The following is a 20318-nucleotide window of genomic DNA, read 5'->3' as shown; positions in this document are numbered from 1 at the left end:
TGAAAGTGAGCTTCTGAAATCTGCCTTCAGTAGCATAAGCTCATAGCATGTCATAAAATAAACCTCCATAAGAATCCATATGCACTTTTTCCCTAGAGGGAAGGATGGAGAACGACCCACATGGGATGAAAGAAAATCATGTCACTTCATGCATCTCTATCCGAAGCTCTGATGCCACAGTGAAGGGCATAGTATCAGAATTTGTAGGGCAGAGAAGAGATTAGGGGCATCTTGTCACTGTCTAATCGTGTGTGTGTGTGTGCTCATTAAGATACCTGTAAATAACCTCCCATTTATCCTCCTGGATTTCAGAGGAAAGTCTGGAGTCTGGATTGGGGGTTAGGGCACTCTCTGGAGTTAGGAATATTTTGTTGCTGGGTTCTGGAGTCCCAAACTGGCAGGGAAAACGGGCTCAGAGGTAGTCTCAGCACATCAGGTGACAGTAGTACCAAACGGGTCTCTGTGACCGAACCCGTCACATCAGTCTCCATCTCTCTCCCTGCTGGTCCACATGGAGCCACCCAACACACCTCATGAGAGAAACATCAGCCCAGGAACAGATCTTCAAAAAGGGTTTAATAAGAAAAAGCAAAAATTCACAATGAAGAAGTGTTAGGGACAAAAAAGCAGGGAAGTTCCAGACTGTCTGATCAATGGGAAATTAGAGGGGAAATCACAGCCCCTGTCTCAGTCAGACTTATTTCTTGCATCTAAACAAAACTGAAATCAAAAAGCTAATTGAAGCAGTTCCCAGGTAGGGATTGTCTCCAATACCCCGATGGGTCAATGAGCATTTGGGACAGGAAGAGTCTAACCATACAGCATTTACATCCTCACAGGATATTTGATCTCAACCCAGCCATTCTTATATTGATGTCCCAGAGACGCCATCATCAACGTCATCATAACCTGGGTCATGAGGAGGTGGGGACAGGGCTCCCTCTCAGCCCCAGAGGCCCCTTCACTTCTTAGCGAGTGCAGACTCCAGCCTGAAAATAGCAAGCAAGTCACATTACAGTCAACGTATTCATTCTCCACCCATGTGCACTCACATAATGGATGGGCAACATACAGCATGGGCTGTGAATCAGCCCCCACCACAGTTCCTCTTAGTGGGCCTCTGACATGTTTAAACCATTATCTCTCTCTCTGTTCTTCAAAGAAAACATGTGGGAGCGGATTCTCTCTGTTCTGAGACCTCCCTGGTGCAGGAGAAGTGTGGGGATGGCAGTGAGCTGGTGACACTCCCTGATAGGCCACTGGGACCGACTCCTGACAGCTGATATAGTCCCTAAGGGACCACATGCCAGCAGACACCTGGTGGCTGGAGCAGGGTGGGGACCCTAGCCCATGGGACTTGCCTGGACATCACAGATCTCACCCACCCACACAATGCTCATTCACACGTTATTCCCATCAAGACCAAAGAAATGCACATTTCATCCAACCCAGTTTCCTTTGAGGTGCAAAGTGGGAGCGCAGTCCTGGGTCCCAGCTCTGATCCTGTGCTAATGGGGACATTTACAGATTGAAGAGAGGGATTTCAAAGCCAGGCCGCTAACTAACCCCACCCCAGGGACCTGCTCTTCCATTACCATCCAGGGCACTGACACCTGGTTTGGGGAAAGGCACTTTGGCCCTGATCCTGCCAATGGACCCATGTAACTGATGATTTGGACAGTCCCACTGAAGTCAGAGAGAGTATTCATGTGAGTAGACTGACAGATGGGATCTAGTATTTGTAGGATCAGGGACCTTATCTAGGAAACCTTCTCTCTGTCTTGATTTCAATCCATTTAACTCTGTTTAGCAGAGGTCAGGGAGGGGACACAGCTGAGAGTTCACCAATAACTGTATTTCAGTGCAGTGACAGTGACCTCTAGTGGCCAGTAAAGGCTCTTCCAGGTGAGTTCTCCACACTCCACTCACCTGTCCGTGAATCCCTGTTCCTGACACTTTCCCCATGGGCCCCCGTGACTTCCTGGGCACTCGGTCCAGAACCAGGGTCGTCTTCAGGGTCAGAAATTTCTCTGGCATCATCATAACCGTCCCCTGGGTCATCTCCAGGCAGGGCAGGGACCTCTGAAATAATGATGGGAATTAATGGTAATGAGAAGAGGCTTTCCACTGAATAGAGAAATAAGCTACATGCCAGGTGTGGCAAAGGAGGGACTTGTGTATTATTTCTTATGAATGCCACATACACCTCAGTTTAGCTGTTTGATATTATCCTGCCAGACTGCACAGGGAAAAACAAAGGAGGCCATTGGAGGGGAAGCAAACAGGAAACATAAAAATAACAAAGACGTGGCTCCTTAAGGCAACAATGAGGGGAGCTGTTAATTGTGGAATGCCCTTGCATAAATTTAAAGGGAAGGTAACACCTTTCTGTATTCAGTGCTATAAAATCCCTCCTGGACAGAGGCAAAGTCCTTTTACCTGTAAAGGGTTAAGAAGCTCAGGTAACCTGCCTGGCACCTGACCCAAAATGACCAATGAGGGGACAAGATACTTTCAAATCTGGACGGGGGGGAAAGGCTTTTGTCTGTCCGTGTGATACCTTTGCCGGAACAGATCAAGGATGCAAGCTCTCCAACTCCTGTAAAGTTAGTAAGTAATCTAGCTAGAAAATGTGTTGGGTTTTCTTTGTTTTGGCTTGTAAAATTAGCTGCGCTGGAGGAAATGTGTATTCCTGTTTTTGTGTCTTTTTGTAACTTAAGGTTTTGCCAAAAGGGATTCTCTATGTTTTGAATCTGACTGCCTGTAAGATTATCTTCCACTCTGATCTTACAGAGTTGTTCTCTTTCCTTTTTTGTTCTTCTAATAAAGTTCTGGGTTTTTTTTAAGAATCTGATTGGGGTTTTGGGGTCTTAAAAATCCAAGGCTGGTTTGTGCTCATCTTGTTTATTCTCAAGCCTCCCCAGGAAAGGGGGTGTAAGGGCTTGGAGGGATATTTTGGGAAATAGGAACTCCAAGTGGTCCTTTCCCTGGTCTTTGTCTAAATCACTTGGTGGTGGCAGCATATGTTCAAGGACAAGATGAAATCGTGCCTTGGGAAAGTTTTTAACCTAAGCTGGTAAAAATAAGCTTCGGGGGTCTTTCATGCGGGTCGCCACATCTGTACCCTAGAGTTCAGAGTGGGGAGGGAACCCTGACAGCCCTTCCCTGGCTCCAGCCAGGCTACTTTGGCTTAATTCTTCCCAGCCCTGAGCTCAGGATCAAAGGGCAGACTAGGGAATGAAGGGGGTGGAGCAGCAGTAGCCAAGGGGTAATGTGGCTTCCAGGAGGCAGATTCATCATTGCTCACCTCGGCTGTCTGGAGTCTGGAGGACGTTCCTCAAGGCAGGCTCCTCCACATTATCGTAATCCAACTGAGACCCCCCTGGGGAAGCTCCCTCTGGAACAGCAAACATCACGGTCAGCTTCCCCTGAACACACCCATTTCCAGCAGGTTTTAGTTCCCCATTAAAGGCCTGTTGTTTTCGAGTTTGGGCTTTTCATCATAGAGTCTGCAGGGGAAGTCAGGGTGACCAGGGGAAAAGGGAGAGTCATGGACATTCTGTGAAACAATAATTGTGCCACCTTTATTTCCTCAAAAATAACTAAGGCCCAGCCCTGCCCCACAGCATCCAATACCAACTTTGTCATGCCCTTCAATGAGATCAGGATCTATGCTGGTATTGAGCTAACCCTGGACCTGTTTCATAGATTCATGGATATTAAGGTCAGAAGGGACCATTATGATCATCTAGTCTGACCTCCTGCACAACGCAGGCCACAGAATCTCACCCACCCACCCTGCGATAAACCTCTCACCTATGTCTGAATCAAATCGTGGTTTAAAGACTTCAAGGAGCACAGAATCCTCCAGCAAGTGACCCGTGCCCCATGCTAGAGGAAGGCGAAAAACCTCCAGGGCCTCTTCCAATCTGCCCTGGAGGAAAATTCCTTCCCGACCCCAAATATGGAGATCAGCTGAACCCTGAGCATATGGGCAAGATTCACCAGTCAGATACCCAGGAAAGAATTCTCTGTAGTAACTCAGATCCCACCCCATCTAACATCCCATCACAGGCTGTGGGAGATAGTAGCTGCCACACCAGAGCTGACCATTGTGAATTCAACTGAACTCTGTAAAGACATGGTTTAAAGTCCTTACATTATATGGGCTGGATCGTGAATTCGGCTATATGCTCCTGTCGAGGAGGCAGGGGGCTAAGGTCATGGGGCATAGATCAGGGGTTGTACAGTGACACGTGTCAGCTGTGGAAGTCAGATTCTTTCATACAGTGTGAATATTTCTCTGCCCGGTTCCCTGCAGCTCCTCCCCTGGGAGAGAGCACAGTCAACCACACACAGAAAGGGTCAGGATTTGTTCACATTTCCATCAAGAGCTGGACAGAAATCTTTGTGTGTCTCTGTGTCCACCCATCCTTGTTACCTTGCTCTGATCCAGGATCATTTTCCCCTCGCTGTCCCCGGTGTAATACTGCAGCTTTGTCACTGAGTCATCTGAATAGGAAACTGGAGAAAGGATAAATGGGATGTTATCACAGTGAGAGCAGCGAAACTGGCTGATGGGCAATGCATCCGGGTCCTGGAGCAAGATTTATGGTCTCACTATATTGCTTCTTCAAGAGAAGATGCTGAATTCACAGCGACTGAGTGGTGAGAGGCTGACACAGACTTTCTAAGCTAAATATCAGTTTTTTGTAGTAAATGTGGCTTTGGGGTGGATAATTCAGACTGGGAAGATGCTGGGAACAGCCATATTGACCTCATGAGGTGAGGCAGGAACTGAGTGAGCCTTTTACCATGGCATCCCCTCCTGTGGGTTTCATTCAAATCCTTCTCATGAACTGGGGAGCCTGTTTTGAGTCACACTCAGGGTGTAAGAATCTCTTTAGAGAGGAATGTTTACCTCTCCTCCTGAATGTTGCTGCTTCATGGCCTGATCCAGCAGAAAATTATGGCTGAGGCTGCTGGTCCAGATCTCCTCAGCCACGGACATGACTCCCATTTTGTTGTGGAAGATACTCCCCCTCCCCGCCTTTTTGACAGATAAGGCCACACCCCTCCCATGATCAGAGTCTGTGACCAACCCCCACCATTAGCAGAGAGGAGAATGTGCATCTCAGAAGTAGCCTCAGGGGGAAGCACTGACCATGCTCAGAGTGCCCCACAATGTGCTAAACTGAGAGCAGCATCTTCCCCCTGATTGACATTCAGTCAAAATGACGTAAACAGTCACTTTCCTGACCCATAACTAATTACCCCCTACGGCTGCAGGATGTACAGATGGGCCTGACTGTCCTCAGAATGGGGCTAGCAGAGTCTGCTAGGGAGGAAACTCATTCATCTCAGTCCAGTAACTGGCTGGTCTCTTCACAGACCCAGCATCTGCAGCCATCCAGGACTCACAGGCTTGAAGGCTGCAGAGATTTAGCTCTAAGTCAGAGCTTTAGATTTTCTCCCTGTTAGGAATGACACACACAGACCTGAGCGATCAAACATTTCCTGCTTCTTTCTCATCAGGTTATAATCGATCTCCTCGTACACAGCCTCAGAGAAAGGGTCCAAGGGTCTTCTGGAGCCTGAAAACAAAGGGCAGGGTTTGCACAGGGTCAGAGAACCTAGGGATGGGAAACCCTATGAGATCATCCAGCCCCTGCCCCCGACTCCAGTGCAGGACTGGTTCCTACAGCACATTCCCACTGCTCTCTCCAGTTTAGATTTCAGCATCCCAGGTGATGGGGACCATGTCCCTGTCATGTTTGTTCTATTGGCTATTTCACGTCATTAAGTTTATCTTGATATTCAACCTTAATGGTCCCTTCATAAATGTATCCTATTACTCCTACTACCACCCAAAATCATTCCTCTCCTATCCTGGTGCTCACACCTATGGGCAAAATAGTACTTGTATATGTACTGCCTAGAGACTGTGTGGGGAATAATTAGCTAATATTTGTGCAGTGCTTTAAAAATGGAAAGTACTATCTACATATCTTTTTAGGTGACGAATTTGAGGAACTGTCCCAGATTGAGGTGTCATGAGAGGAAGTTTGGAACAAATGATGAACTAAACAGTAATAAGTCACCAGAACCAGATGGTATTCACCCAAGAGCTCTGAAGGAACTCAAATGTGAAATTGCAGAACTACTAACTGTAGTCTGTAACCTATCATTTAAATCAGTTTCTGTACCAGAAGACTGGAGGATAGCTAATGTGCCTTTTTTTAAAAAGGCTCCAGAAGCGATCCCAGCAATTACAGGCCAGTAACCCAAACTACAGAACCAGGCAAATTCGTTTAAACTACCGTAAAAAATAGAATGATCAGACACATAGATGAACATGATTTGTTGGGGAAGAGTCAACATGGTTGTTGCAAGGGAAATCGTGCCTCACCAATCCTCTAGGATCTCTGAGGGGGTCAACAAGCATGTGGACGAGGGGGATCCAGTGGATATAGTGTACTTAGATTTTCAGAAAGCCTTTGACAAGGTCCCTCACCAAAGGCTCTTAAGAAAAGTAATCTGTCATGGGATAAGGGGGAAGGTCCTCTCATGGATCAGTAACTGGGTAAAAGATAGGGAAAAAAGGAGAAGAAATAAAGGGTCAGTTTTCAGAACGGAGAGAGGTAAACAGTGGTGACTCCCAGGGGTCTGTACTGGGTAGTGCTGATGACACAAAACTACTCAAGGTAGTTAAATCCAAAGCAGACTGCGAAAAATACACTGGGGTCTCACAAAACTGCGTGACTGGGCAACACAATGGCAGATGAAATTCAATGTTGATAAATGCAACATCTTGAATACTGCATGTAGATGTGGTCACCCCATCTCAAAAAAGATATACTGAAATTTGAAAAAGGTTCAGAAAAGGGCAACAAAAATGGTTAGGGGTATGGAACAGCTGCCATATGAGGAGAGATTAATAAAACTGGGACTTTTCAGCTTGGAAAAGAGATGATTAAGGGGGGATATTAAATTATAAAATCGTGACTGGTGTGGAGAAAGTGAATAAGGAAGTGTTATTTACTCCTTCTCATAACACAAGAACTTGGGGTCACCAAATGAAATTAATAGGCAGCAGGGTTAAAACAAACAAAAGGAAGTTCACACAACACATAGTCAATGCCTGTGGAACTCTTTCCCAGAGGATGTTGTGAAGGACAAGAGTATAACAGGATTCAAAAAAGAACTAGATAAATTCATGGAGGATAGGTCCAGCAATGGCTATTAGCCAGGACGGGCAGGGATGGTGTCCTTAGCCTCTGTTTGCCAGAAGCTGGGAATGGGCGACATTGGATGGATCACTTGATGATTACCTGTTCTGTTCATTCCCTCTGAAGCGCCTGGCATTGGCCACTGTTGGAAGACAGGATACTGGGCTAGATGGACTTTTGGTCTGACCCACGATGGCTGTTTTTATGTTCTTATATAAGGGTAAATCTACACGGCAATCTGGAGGAGTGATTGCAGCACACATAAACACATCTGAGCTGGCTTTGATCGAGCTAGCCACGTAGCTGTGTCAGCACACACAGCAGCACAGGCTGACCTGCCTGTACAGCCTCGCCTAGGAGCCTGGGTGCACACTCCAGTGGCTAGCCCACGTCACAGCCATGCTGACGCAACTACACTGCTGTTGTTATGCCAGCGAGCTTTCACCGAGCTAGGTAAAAGCTGGCTTGGGTATTTCTACATGTGCTGCAATCACACCTCTCATTGCAGTGTAGATATGCCCTAAATGCCTAGTAGAACTGTCTGATCTCTTTGGCCATTATCACCCAAGCTCTTTTGCAGCATTTCTCCTTCCTCGTACCCTCCCTCCTGCTGTATCTCTCTATTCCGGATCTTTCCCTCACATGGATTTTCTTGTACTTTTCTAAATGGAATCTCAACATGTTATTTTTCTAAGAATACTTGAAATCTCTTTGTATTATTTTCTCCAGTGAGGCGGAGTGGCCTCCCTCCCCAATAGAGTGAGGGACCACTACACTCCCTCTGGTGGGCGGAGCCAAACCTGCCCTGCCCCCGTCGCTGGAATTACCAGGGCAGGACAGGAAGTATAAAGGGAGGGCCTTGCATCTCATTGGAGTGGGAGCCAGGGAAGGAGACAGAAGTCTCCAGCCTGCTGCAGAATTCTGGAGCTGGACCTGCACCGGACAGCATCCTGTCCCGAAAGGAGACCGACCTTGGAGAGAAATTGCCGGCACTGCCATTGGCCAAGTACCCCGACGAGACCAAGGACCCGGGCACTATGGAACCCCTCACCCAGACGCTGGTAGGAAGTAGCCCAAGGAAACTGGACTTTGGTCCCGTTACACTGTCAAAATCTGAGTCAACATGTTTTAGCTGGATCCCTGCTGACCCAGTGGCGGAACAGTCTGCCAGTGTTTGGGCCCTGGGCTGGGACGCAGTGGAGTAGGGTGCGCCAAGGTCCCCCCATCCCCTGCTGCCAACCCCATCCTTGGGTGGCAGCCTCCCCACGTTAGGCCAAGAGCTCTGCTGTCGGCCAGAGCCAGGTCATCAAAACTGTCTGTTTGGTGCTCTGCTCTGCCTGAGGGCCTGAATCCCTAGACTGTTTGGTGCTCCCTGCTCTTCCCCACCCAAAGAGCCAGAGCCCCAGACTGTGTCTTTGCTGCTGCCTTAGCCAAGAGGCTTAGGCAAAGCCTGCTTCCCACTCTTCCCTGCCCAGAGGGCCACAGTTTCCCTTATCAACCATGAACTGCTGGCTGTCCCAGCCAGGATGCTGTGGACTAAAAACTGCTTATACTCCACCCCGCCTAGAACGTCTGGGTTCTAGACTCTTGATTGGCGGCAGCTCTGACAGGAGGCTACGAACTCTAGACTTCTTACAGATCGGCCCAGCAAGTGGGACCCAAGCCTGAGGGCTGCTGCCTGACACAGTGAGAGGGTGCGGCCTCCCTCTCCACTTGAGAGCAAGGGACCACTGCATTTCCCCTTTGTATTATTTCTCTGTCATCCCCACTAGTTTCAACTCCTCCCAATGTATTCTCATCTGCAAGTGTCACTGCTGTGCTGTTCATTTCCATGGCCAGATCATAGCTGAAGATATTAGTATGACAGGACTTAAGATGGTCCCTGGATCCCCCACAAAGCTCTCCCTGACATGTACACCTTGTGCAGGTTACAGGGCTCCTACTAGCAGGCCAGACTTCTGAACCAGACATGCACTGGCTACAGAGCTTCCGTGCAAGAGAGGTACACACCAGATGTGTTCAGCGTAAGATACCTTAATACTCTGACAGGTATGGCTGAAGTTAGTTTAAACAAGGTATGTTACACACAGTGTCACATAGTGGCTGAATAATATAATACAGTTTAGCCTTCCATTACGTCTCCCCTTTGCGTTCTACATTCCTACCATTTACAACATTTACGTTATCATGGTATCTTTACAGTTTAGCACAGATCAGTCTATTAAGTGTCTCTTGTTAGTATATAGGTTTGTCTCTTAGCCTAGGATAAAATTTGGGTTTGACTTTTGATACTTTTATATCCTCCTTACGAATATGTATGAACAAAGAATGAAAACACTGTGTGTTGCTTCCAGATGGGGTTTATAGCACAATGAAAAGAAATAAGGAAAAGAGTTAAAGTGTTGCTGGGTATGGTGGGAGTTTAATATAGAAGTGTACACTTGAAGACTGCCTCGAACCCTTATCTCAAGGCAAGGTCAAGCAACCAGATGGGAGGGGCAAGAGGGGTGGTAGGCAAACATAAGAAACACTAAAAAGCCAGAGAAAAAGGTGACCCTGGCTGAAACATAACCTTACTCCTTACCCCACCCATAGGGTACAAAAGAGGTGGTACCAAGTCCCCATACTACGATCCTCCAAAACGGAACATGACCATAAATTGTAAGGGTGGGACCAAGGGATATAATTAAACCTGCTAAGAAAAAGAAAGGTAGGAAAAAGGACAGGGAAAACTCTGTGGCATACAGAGCTATGGATATGCTTGCCTGATTAACCCCACTAAACATTGCATTGCCTGCACTCGGACTATGGTCTTCTGCTTTCTGTTTGCGTGAGAAGAACCAAGAGAGGGCTGAGGGAAAAAGCCCTAACATCGCTCGTGGTACTAGTTTTTCTAATTACCCAACCCAAACTCGTAACAACTTGGTCATCTGGCTTTCCATCAGTAGCAATGACTGCCTGAGGCCTGTTTGGAATCTCTGAGTTTTCTTCCTCTTGTTCTGCATCTGCCATCTGTAGAGTTTGCTCTGTTGATTGTTCTTTCTGAGGTACACTGTATGCTCCAGCATTTTATCTTGAGTTTATTTCGTACTTGGGTCTCCTTTCAAATATCCCTCTTTCTAGTTCTTCCGCTTTTCTCATGAGGCCCCATCATAGGCTTGCCACACTGAGGTGGAGAACGCTGTTGGTCTTTGATCCTTTGATCACATGCACTCTGAATGAGAAGTTTTTCTCTTTGAAAGAGATTTCTGTGGTGAACTGTCCCATGCAATTCAGATGCCTCCAGTGTTAGTCAGAGCTGTGGCAGGTAACTTCATCTCTGGGAGGGGTGAAGGTGATTGTAAGGCCCTTCTGAGATGGACTGTTACATCTGCCTCCTAAGTCCATTTTAAAGTCAATAGTGTTTCTCTGAATGATCAGTTTCACGTCTCCAGGCAGGCTCTGTATCTTCACACAGGATAGATCCAAAGAAACAATAGCTCTTGATTGTCTGTTTGGAATATGAATCAATTCCCTGACTGCGTTCATGTGGCAAACAACTGCAAAACGTCCACTGTTTCGTGCATTTAATATATCCTGAATGTTTGAGTGGAATTTGTTCCTCTTAGCCAGGGAGTTCTCCCTCTTTACCTCACCAGTTTTATGGTATTAACTTGTTTCATTCAGGCTGTGTTTGTTAACAGCTTCTAATCCATTTGAACAGCAGTGTGTAGGGTGAAGTCTGTTTTGAATTGTAGCTCCTGTGAAGGATTTTATCTGTTAACCCAATAACCAGCCTCTCTCTGATGTTTTCATATTGCTGTTTCTGAATCACAGTTTTCAGCCAAGGCATGCAGAGCTCTTATAAACTATTCAACATTTTCCCCTAGTCCTTAAATTCTCGTGTGAAAAACATGCCCTTTCATAAACCACATTCTCTGAGGGTACAGTAGAACCTCAGAATTACAAACACCTTGGAATGGAGGTTGTTCATAACTCTGAAAACATTCATAACTCGGAACAAAATGTTACTGGTTGTTCTTTCAAAAGTTTTACAACTGAACATTGACTTAATACAGCTTTGACACTTACTATGCAGACGAAAAATGCTGCTTTTAACCATCTTAAGTTAAATGAAACAAACACAGAAACAGTTTCTTTACCTTGTCAAATCTTTTTTTAACCTTTCCCTTTAATGTTTTTAGTCATTTACATTTAAGACACTACTGTACTGTATTTTCCTTTTTTTTTCTTTCTTTCTTTTTTTGGTGTCTGGTGCTGCCTGGTTGCGTACTTCCAGTTCCAAATGAGGTCTGTGGTTCACTGGTCAGTTCTGTAACTTTGAGGTTCCAGTGTATAACGTATGCATCAAACAAAGCCAGAACCCTTTCACAGTCATCTTTGTGCCTGTCTTCAGGAAAATCAAAGGATTGAAAGAAATGCTCTGCTTGCTTCCAAATAGCACAAAGTAAACACCATACCTGTATAGCTTCAGTTTCCTTATGGAGTTTTGTAGCAATCTGAAATCTTGCAAAATGCTGCTTCTAGTCTGTCAGTTGTGAAGGTTTGTCAAAGCTGAAGTTCTCTGGTCAACAAAGAGGGGGATGTTGATGAAATCCTGCAACCTGTGTTGCTTTTTTTCCTGTCTGCATCCTTCAGTGCTCATCCTTCTGTCTGCAATTTCTGATGCTCTCTTCCTTCTGTTTTTCTTCTCCTCTGGCACTGCTTAACTTCGGGCACCATGTCACATACACCTTGGACATGGTAGGTGGCAAGGCTGCTATAAGCAGGTCAGGCTTCTGTATCAAGATATGGACTGGCTACAGAGCTTCCTTTCCGGAGAGATACTCAACAGATGATCACAATAAGATCCCTTAATGCTCTGCCAGGCATGGCTGAGGTTAGCAAATGTAAGTTGTTACATGCAACACCACTTTGTGGCTGAACAGTATAATACAATTTAACCTTCCACTACACTGCCAACGCCCCACCCCCCTTAGGCACAGCTCCACCTGCTATTTCAGAGGCATTTCACACAGTGACACCAAGCAGGACCCACCTCTGCGCTCTGCCCTGGCACTTCGCACCTGCGCCCCCAGATGATTAGACCAGGCAGAGCAGGGCTCCCAGGATAATGCAGATGACCACGGGCACCGTGACTCTTCCACTGTCGGTGGGAGGGCGGCGCGGGGGAGCTGGATGGAAATGAACACAGAAGAGGGAGGACATTATCCTGTGGAAGTCCGGGGGACCCAGGGATCTCCCCAGTCACTCATTGCACAGGCCCAGGACAGCAGGGTAACATGGCCTGGGACACAGTCCTGTGTGCCATGGGGGCAGCTCACAGGCTGCTGTTTAAATCATGGGCCCTGCCCTGTCAGCTGGAGCCAGCAGACAGGAATCCTCTGGCTCAGCATGGCCTGCAGCTCCCACCCAGGTGTCATTCGCCCCTAGATTTCACAGGCCATGTGTAAGGGGACTGTTGGCCCCTTACTAAAACTCGGTGGGGGTGTTTCGGTTGGCTAGCTCCCAGGACCAGAAGGAAGGGGAAGGGTTGATAGGAAAGCAGGACCCTGAGCCTGACAGTCCCCAGGAACAATGGGGAGAGGCCAATGCCCCAAGTCAGCCTGATTGACAGGGCGGGCAGGCTAATCAGGGAGTCAGGAGGACAAGGTGGGTCCTGTCCTGCCTGTGAGCTGGATTTGCCTGGGTCAGACAGAGTGGGGCCAAGCTACGGAGAGAGCAGGGGCCTGAGCTGAGCTGCAGAGCAGAGCCGTGCCAGATCCAGAGAGAACCAGAGAAGCAGCCTGGGGGAGCAGCTCAGTGCTGGGAGCAGAGTCACAGGAGACCTGTGCTGGGAGCAGAGCTGCAGCAACCAGATCCGGAGGGGCCGGAAAAGCAGCCCAGGGAGCTGGAGGCAGAGCAGCAGCAGCGCTGAGGCAGAGTGGAGCAGGAGCAGGAGCAGGAGCAGGAGCTGGGGCTGGGGCTGGGGCTGGGGCTGGAGCAGTCTGAAGCCAGGCGCGGTGAGGAGCTGAGGACAGCGAGGGGGACCCTGGGCAGCGGGCCCAGAGCAGGGAGACGCCCCCAGCCAAGAGGCCTGGCAGGCCAGACTTGGACGGGGATCGTAACCCCGACTGGGCGGGGGCGATGCTGGGAAGAAGGGTCCTGCCACCTTCAGGCCTGAAGGCGTGTGACCACCCCAGAGCAAGCGTCCGACCCGCAGTATCCCTGCAGCACAGCCAGGGCCTGGGCAGGAGGCCTGGGACGTGTGAGGAACAGACTGAACTTCCCTTACAGTCCAGAGACGCTGGTTGTGGCGTCCCCGTGCCACAGAGCAGGGTGACGTGTTTTCCTTTAACCTTTCCCACTTTTTCCTTATTTTTTTTAAATCGATTACTGTTTAATACACTGTATTTCCTTTGAACTGCATGTAACGATCAGTGGGTCAGGGAAGCATCCAGTGCAGAGAGAGCACCTGGGAGTGGGGAGACCTTAGCCCCTGCCCTAAGTGACCACAGCAGGGTTGGGGGGTCGACCCCCAGGAATCCTGGGCCCAGCCTTGTCGGGGTTACGAGGACTCTGCCAGACAGGAAGCGTGGAAGGGGAGCCCTTGACGTCAGGCAGGCCTCTGGGTAAAGGAAGGGGAGCGAGGACTCAGATCCCTTCGCTAGCCCATTTCACTGGGGTAGTGTATAAGCCAGAAAAGTTCCCCACAATAGCGGGACCATTCCCCTGCTTACTCATGGAAAGGAGCTCCTGTCCTTAGGCTACAGCTTGCAGCTCATCCTCTGTGACCCAGCACCAGGTAAATTTTAACTCTTGATGGGAGCGGGGGATGTTTTACCTGTTTTACTCAGTGATGCTGTCGTCTCTGTCACACCTGCAAAGGGAAAGGGAGGAGAGTTGGAGTCTGGAGCGAGGGGGAGGCTGATGTGTTTGTCACTGGGTAGCGTCCCCCTCAGATCTCCAGACATCACTTCTACAAAACTCCCTCAGAGCAGCACAGGGTCTGTATGTTAGTGATTTAGGGCCCACATCCCCCTATGCTGACTAGTAACAAACTAGTCAGACTGGGGTCTGTGATGGACGCAGGGGTTATGTGGGCTGATGTCTGAGCCAATATGGTCCCACAAAGCTTCCACCCCACAGCATCCATGATGCTTCTGCACACAGGAGATGGAGGGCCTGGCCTGTGACCAAGGGCGGGCGGGTAATCGGAACCCATCCTCCTTCCAGAAAATTACAGCATGTAGCAGAAACATCTCCTGTCACTCACCCTGAGCAATTCACTGCAACATCTTCCTTGTGACCACAGTTAGCTCTCACCCCAGGGCTTGGCAGGACAGTCCCAGAGAGATGACTCTGTCCCTCTGCAATTCAACATTTCTATCCCAGATGGGACCCGTCCCCTCACCAAATGCAGCCTCGCCTGGGACTGGTACAGCAGATCCACAGCCCAGTTGTTTACACACAACGTTAGCATCCGCCATATCCCAGGAGTCATCACAAACTGTTCCCCAGAAGCCACGGTACCAAACCTCCACTCTCCCCGAGCATCTGTCCTCTCCTCCCACGACACGTAACTTCTCCTGATCTGGAAATGCAGAAACCTCACATGTTAGTGGGACAGCTGGGAAAGTCCTTAGGGACCAAGAGTGAGACAGTGAGAAGCAGAAATACCTGTGCAGCTTGTCGAGTTCGGGCATTCGGCAAACAGGGTCTGAGGTGGTTTCTCTTTTTCTCCTATGCAGAGAAAATGATTAAGTGAACGGACCGAGAAGAGTGTATGATGTAGGAGAGAGTAGGGCTTATCTGTATATTAAACCCCTAAATTTCAGCAATTTTATAAACTTAAATCTAAAATCTATTTTGTTTCATAGCTAATGGATTTGTTCCTCAGTGGATTCTCTGGATGTTGAAATCTTTATTCAGCTCGCTGCTGGTGTGTTGCGAGTTTGTGGTATCTGAGTCTGTTCCATCCACCCTGTGTACAGCTGCTCTTGGCCCTTTTTGAAGGTAAACAGATCTGTCAGGTGAAAACACACCCACATTATTGACAAGACAAGAATGGTTGGTATTAGAATTGAGGACTGTACCTATTGGGTTTTGGAAGTGGCACCCGCTCCAGCCCTGAAGGGGTTGGAAAAGCCCTGCAGAGGGCTGGGGCTAGGGAAGAAAGTAAAACCGCAGCTGACTGGGGGAAGTGGCGGCAGCTGGGGGCCACACCGCAATCAGGGCCCAGCTGGCTCTATAAAGGCTGTGAGCCAGAAGCTGAGAGAGACCACTCTCTCTAGCTCTGATGGAGGGACCTGGCTGTAGAGATCTGAATGGAGGACCTAGTTTGGAGCAGGACTGGGGAAAGGCCAAGGGAGCCGAGGAGCTCCAGCCTAGGAAAGCTTCAGGCCTGGTAAGGTCTATTAGGTACGGGGGTTGCAGGGGCAGCCACGGGTGGGCAGAGGCAGCAGGTCCAAACCCAACCTTGCCGGTGATGAGTGGCTCATACTGCAGTCTGCCCCAGGGTGCAGGGACTAGCTGGTGACTAGCAGGAGCCTATGACTGAGGTGATGCAGGGATAGTGGGTGGGGGGGTTCCCCTGGGAGGGGGAGACCCAGAACTGTGGGGTACCACCAGGGGGCAGCACCCAGTGAAAGGGGCAGCCAGGGTCCTGGGAGGGATACGGGAGCCAGCAGCAAGGCGAGACACTGGCCTGAAGAAGGCGCTTTGGCGGCTGGAACGCTAAATCCCAAGGACAACCAGTAGCAGGCACCGCTGGTGAGTCTGCGCCCTGGTTACAAGGACTAAATGAGACTTTAAATCTGAAACAAACTCTCTCACCTACACGCACAGACCCACTTTTTGGGAATTCTGATCCTGACCTGGGTGTCAGGAAACAGGGGGCTGCAGCAGACCTAGTCTCCAGGCAACTTAACGAGCGCAGCTGGACTGTATCAGGCTGCCTGACTGGTCATACTGCCTGATTGGTCAGCAGTCCAGCTCTTGAGTCCAGCAGCAACACCAGCATTCAGCAACTGCTCAGAGCATTTCCCACAGCTAAGATACCTCATTTTCCTGTCTTGTTCACAGTCTTGCTGTTGCCTTGACCCCAGACTTACCCCTTGCCTTGCTCCAGGTAACCTGGTCCTGACCCTGAGCTCCGATTTCTGCCTTCGGCTCTGGCCTCTGGCTCTGACCCTTGGCTCCAATTTCTGGCTACCAGCTCCTGCTCTAACCACTGGATGTGACTCCTGCTCCAACCACTCAGCATGACCACTCACGTCCTGGTCACTGACATTGGGCCCATCTCTGATTGTTCATCCCAAAAGTACAGCCACAGAGATTCCCAAATGATGCTCGCTAATGGGAGGCATTTGCAGTGGTGCTGGAACAATTTTTACAGTTGGGGTGCTGAAAGTCAGTGGTCCCCAAACTTTTTACCTTGCCCCTTCTTACCCTGTCTGTGCTCCCTCTCCCCTGAGCTGAGGCCAGGACTGGGGTGTGGATCGGGGTAAGGTGACTCAGGCTGGGACCACACCTTGCAGGGCTAGCAGCGGGACCCTGTGTCTGGGACCAGCAGTGGAGCGCGGGGCCGGCAGCCGGGACCCCTGCAAACTGATTAACCCCTTGCACCCCAAGTTCCCGTGCCTACGGGCATTTGTAGGCTCTCACTAGGTGATTGCACCGTGTAACACACAGCTTGTATGAATAACTCCCATGTTTGTTTTCCAGGCTGCTATATTGAGAATTGACAATGAAAATATGTCTGTCACTACTGTGAATGTAAAACTGTCTCTACTGAAAAGTAAATACATTCAAAATTTCTATCACACCCTTTCAATAGTAAAAGATGGAGTGGGTGTGGTGCACAGACAGTTTTCAGAATTACCACTGCAAGAAATATGGGTCTCTTCTGCTCGGTTATCGCAGGACTGCTGTTTCCATATGCCTGATGGGCACTGCCAAAGGGACCTGTGCTGCTCACTGCATGCAACATGGTCCAGCCATGTGGGACCAGAACCTGCTCCATATGCAAAGTCTCTTGCAACTGCCCTCTATCCCCACAGTTCAGCTGTTTGCAGACAATTGCTGGGGTGACTCCAGACATTCTGATTGGAGCAAACACTGCCCCACGTCCCATTGTAGAAAACCTCCAGCCGCCCAGCACAATCACGGTTCGCTCACCAGCCTCAAATCCGTGAATTCTAGAAGGAAGTGCACAAAAAGGGAATTTAAAATTGTCTGATTCTGAAATGAACTGGTGTGAAGAGTGAAATCCCAGCGATTGCTCAATCCCAAAAGTATAGCCACATCATTCTGCAGGAGCAAGTGCAGAGAGAATCACTCTAAGAATGAGAGACTCTCCTGGACACCATGAGACTATTAGAAATATAATGATCACCGCTGAAAAGTCACCAGTTCCCAGCAGTTACACACACAGACACCTGCAAAACAGCAGTGACTGCCCTGCCAACACTAGAGAAATGCTGCGATATCTCCAATACTCCTGGGTGGGAACCGATGGGAAATGGTGACTTTCTAATCATGACCCCAGTAGGTAGGTAGAAGAGTAGAGTGACCATATTTTCTCAAATGGAAAATGGAACACCCCACGGGGGGCTCAACACCAAAACCTCCCTTCCTCTCCCCCCTGACACGTGGGGCCAGCCTGAACGCACCCTACCTCCCACCTACACAGGGACAGCCTGAGGTTCCCCTATCCCCTCAGCACGTGGGCCAGCCTGAGCCCCCCTGCCACCCACCCCTGCGGGGTCAGCGTGAGGCCCCATTCTTCCATCCCGCACGCACAGCGGCCAAAGACCCTGCTGTCCTCCCGCGTTGGGCTAGCGTTGCCACTGCCCCCCCTCCCCCACATGTTCCTCCGCACTCCGCTAGGGGGCGCATCCCACTTTTTTGGCAAAACTGTGCATGTGTCCAATTTGCTGTTCCCAAATCGTGATCCGTTGGCAAGAGGAAACGAGAGAAATGCCCAGTTTTGCCAAAACAGTTGGGACGGCCAGGGCAGGCTTAAAAAAGAGAGTGTCCCGGCCAATACGCGCTGTACGGGCACCCTATAGAAAAGACAGTGAGGGAGAGGCTCTATTGTTCTCAGCTCTCTCCTCAAATGTCTGCCCCCTCCATTAAATCCTCTGGTAACCAGGCTCACGTGAGCATTCCCGGACCAGACCTGAGCAGAGAACTCCCGCGTCCTCTTTGTGTTTGCAGTTGTGCTGGCCCCAGCCCCTGGAAGGACACGCCCAGAGATCAGATTCATTTCCAGAGCAGTTCACATCATCCAGCCAGATCTGCCCGGATCCTTCCCCGTAATGAGCAGAGACAGTTGCATTGATGGCGCGTCCACATCCCAGTTGTTTGCCAAGCGACATTGGAGGTCTGACAGATCCCAGGAATCATCACAGACTGTCCCCCAGCTGCCATTGTAATAAATCTCCACTCTCCCAGCACAGCGACCTGCCCCATTCACCAGTCTGATCCGCCCGCTTCCTGCAGGGATAGATCCCAGCTGTTAATATGCAATATGATGATTATTAAATAGCTTCCATGCAAATCAATGATGATGCTACAATGGCTGAGATATTGAAATGCTTTTTAAAATCTGTCTTTAACAAGAAACACAGAAACGGAGAAAAGCTGAGTAAGGAAATGAGGAATACTTTTTACAGAGCACTATTGATAAACAGCGTGTGAGTGTAAGGGCCTAATTCTGAATTCCTTACTCATTGGAGTAATCCTTAAGGGACTCGTCATATGGGTCAGAGCTATTTGTGCGACTAAGGGTTAGCGGAAACAGCCCCTACTCAAAATCTTGAATATTCTCAAACAACTCTTAAAGGATAAGCATCAAGATGTTCAAGGAATTATTAGGCAATTAATTTACCCAAAACCAAATATTCTTTTCAATTGTTACAGAATGGGGAGGGGGTGACACTGGCTGAGCAGGTCATGCTAGATTGTATTTAGATCAGTTCACTTGTGTAGATTAAAGTAATGGTTAGATGTATACGTGTGTATTCAGATGTTTAAACTTTATGAAAACTAGTGGAACGTTATGGGTATTGTTTTTGCGTGTCTATTCCTGTCATAATGTAATGCCAAACATTTACATGATAAATACACGTGTAGCTAAATAACACATCAAATAAATTTTGTGAAATGCGGAGGATTTAAGGACTTTAACAGAAAATGCTAATTCAAATCTTTTTATGCACACAAAGCATGAAAAAATGGGTGTTTACCACTACAAAAAGTTTTCTCCTTACAATGTGTATGATAATCAAGTTGGGCCATTTCCAGCACAAATCCAGGTTTTCTCCCCCACACACACAAACCCACTCTCCTGTTGGTAATAGCTTATCTAAAGTGATCACTCTCCTTACAATGTGTATGATAATCAAGGTGGGCCATTTCCAGCACAAATCCAGGGTTTAACAAGAACGTCTGCGGGGGGGATAGGAAAAAACAAGGGGAAATAGGTTACCTTGCATCATGACTTAGCCACTTCCAGTCTCTATTCAAGCCTAAGTTAATTGTATCCAATTTGCAAATAAATTCCAATTAAATGGCCCAACTTGATTATCATACACATTGTAAGGAGAGTGATCACTTTAGATAAGCTATTACCGCAGGAGAGTGGGGTGGGCGGAGAGAAAACCTTTTGTAGTGGTAAACACCCATTTTTTCATGCTTTGTGTGTATAAAAAGATCTTCTATACTTTCCACAGTATGCATCTGATGAAGTGAGCTGTAGCTCACGAAAGCTTATGCTCAAATAAATTGGTCAATTTCAAAGGAAATAGCCATTATGAATAAGGTCTGAGGTCAAAAATCTAAGTGCATTTCTCACTCCCTGTCATCAAAGAAAAAGCCCGGTGGGCCAGCCTATATTCCACCTTGGTCCTGAGGCCCATCCAGGATATCAGTTGGCGGCTCCTTCACGTAGCCATGAGCATGGGCATGTACTTGGCGCGGTTCACCCCTATCCTGGATACCTGCCCCTTTTGCGACATGAGGGAAACCCTGGCACACATATATTTGGAGTGTGCCAGGCTGCAGCAACCTATTCCGGCTCCTCATCAATATTTTATTAAGTTTTTG

The 20318-nt window shown here is 48.5% G+C and overlaps 2 long non-coding RNA genes and 1 pseudogene across 2 annotated transcripts; 2 read left to right on the top strand and 1 right to left on the bottom strand.

The window, feature by feature from the left end:
* Positions 1–559: 559 nt before the first annotated feature.
* The window catches only part of LOC102946063, a 64269-nt pseudogene continuing 44510 nt past the window's right edge, over positions 560–20318 (bottom strand).
* LOC122463983 lies at positions 13856–18529 on the top strand. Its single transcript, XR_006287785.1, has 3 exons — positions 13856–14013; positions 15089–15224; positions 18429–18529. It is a non-coding gene; the product is annotated as an uncharacterized LOC122463983 (long non-coding RNA).
* On the top strand, positions 15485–16884 carry LOC122463982. The gene is made up of 2 exons (XR_006287784.1): positions 15485–15615; positions 16339–16884. It is a non-coding gene; the product is annotated as an uncharacterized LOC122463982 (long non-coding RNA).

Source organism: Chelonia mydas, unplaced genomic scaffold, assembly GCF_015237465.2.
Source record: "Chelonia mydas isolate rCheMyd1 unplaced genomic scaffold, rCheMyd1.pri.v2 scaffold_45_arrow_ctg1, whole genome shotgun sequence".
In the NCBI taxonomy this organism is placed as follows: domain Eukaryota; kingdom Metazoa; phylum Chordata; order Testudines; family Cheloniidae; genus Chelonia; species Chelonia mydas.
The sequence above is the reverse complement of the archived record's forward strand: the minus strand, read 5'-3'. Positions and strand labels throughout refer to the sequence as shown.